Source organism: Medicago truncatula, chromosome 3 (genome assembly GCF_003473485.1).
Source record: "Medicago truncatula cultivar Jemalong A17 chromosome 3, MtrunA17r5.0-ANR, whole genome shotgun sequence".
In the NCBI taxonomy this organism is placed as follows: Eukaryota; Viridiplantae; Streptophyta; class Magnoliopsida; order Fabales; family Fabaceae; genus Medicago; species Medicago truncatula.
Window position 1 is genome coordinate 18,965,695 of NC_053044.1, and position 1,869 is coordinate 18,967,563.

General features: G+C 32.0%; 1 non-coding gene across 1 annotated transcript; it reads right to left on the bottom strand.

Annotated features, from left to right (window-relative positions):
- Nucleotides 1-791: 791 nt before the first annotated feature.
- Nucleotides 792-896, bottom strand: LOC112420526 (small nucleolar RNA R71). Its single transcript, XR_003010706.1, has one exon. It is a non-coding gene; the product is annotated as a small nucleolar RNA R71 (small nucleolar RNA).
- Between the last annotated feature and the right edge of the window lie 973 nt (nt 897-1,869).

Below are 1,869 nucleotides of genomic sequence, written 5' to 3' on the forward strand. Positions count from 1 at the left end.
TGATCACTCTGATTTGTATTCCGCTGTAACTGTTGAGGTTTACATACATGTCTATCGGTTTTTGAATTTTGAATAAGACGTAATCTTTATTTCTTGAATAAATGTATTATTCGCATGTTTAAATGCTTTAATAGAAATAGGAGCGTTACAAAATACACCACACCACAAAATCAACATAAATCATTTAAAAATCATATAAAAGACTTTAAATCTACTAAAAATAATTAAATAAAATTGGGGCGTTACATCTACTAATTTGGTTAACTTTTTCTTTCTTTTTCTTTTTCTTTTACTACTTCTTTCTTTCTTTTACTGTTAACTTCTTGGGTTCTTGCTCTTTTATGCGAAGAACTAAAAGTCTTGGTGAATTTGTTCCCGAGATCGAAAGTATTTGCATAAGAGAAAGAGAGAAGCACGAAATAATATCGCTATGGCTGAATGCACTCTCAAAGAGTATGCAACACCTTCTACGGAAGAGGCACATGCTATTATTGTGTACCCCAACGGTTGAGGGTAACAATTGAGATTAAGCCTACACTACTTAACTTGGTGCAGCAAAATCAGTTTTCTGGATCACCCACTGAGGATCCAAATCTGCATATCTCAATGTTTCTAAGACTCATTGGAACCTTGAAAGCGAATCAAGAAGCTGTAATGCTGCACCTCTTTCTTTTCTCCTTAAGGGATAGAGCTAGTGCTTGGTTCATTCATTGGAAGTTGGTTCCATCGCTTCATGGGATCAAATGAGGCAAGCATTCCTTGCCCGATTATTTCGCCCTTCCAAAACTGCTAAACTAAGAGACCAAATTACACGGTTCAATAAAAAAGATGGGAATCTCTTTATGATGCGTGGGAGCATTTCAAGGAAATGTTTAGACTTTGTCCCAACGATGCTTAGGAAAAGCTAGCCTCCAGCAAACTCACCAAGCAAAGTAACAACTACTCATGCATGTTGTCTACCTATCCATACGAATAAGGTAGGCGGTCAATTAAACGACCACTAGGGGTTAGATAATAATTAACAATTAAAGCATAACCAAATGAAAATAAAAACATCATAATTAATTTCAAATGATTAAAAAACACTTAATTAAATCATTCATGACAACCCAACATCATTAATAATCCTCAAACATACAAGTATAATAATACACAAGTACATTTTCACACCTTCACATATTCACCAATATAGTGAGTCAAACGCTAATCAAATAGCCTTGATCTCCGAAAAATGATGCGACAACATACATTTAATTTTTTCAAAAGAAAGTGGAAAAAGGTTCAAATACCACATTTTTAAAAATTAAGGGTTCGGGGGTTGATTATATTCAGGGAAGGTGTTAGCACCCTAAATATTCGTAGTACTCTACGAGAACCTTTTGATTTTATTTAACTTTTTGTGCTTAAACTTGCTTGCTTTTTAAAATAAGGAATTAAAGTGATAAAAAGAAAAGGAACATTTTTATTTACATTTTTATTGATTTGGAAGGACATGGTCTATTGCCTACGTACCCGTAAGGGATCAAAACCTCGTAGTTCGGGGTAGAAATTGACGTTTGATTGGTTTTGTGTTTTTTATTAGTTTTGAAAAGAGTTTGAAAATAAAAAGCCAAGTGGCAAATGAGTATTTGTTTGTATTTTTATATGAAAAAAAGATGACTCAAAGTATAATTAAATGGATTGAAATTTGATTAAGAAAATAAAATAAAAATAGGATCACTTGATTGAAAATCAAGGTTTATTATCAAAATATTTGTAATTTTTGTTATTTGAATGTTTTTGTTGTTTTGGAATAATAAAAGAAAATTAAACTAATGAAATAATAAAAATAAAAGCATGTGAATTTTTATAGTGACGTTGGATCACCAC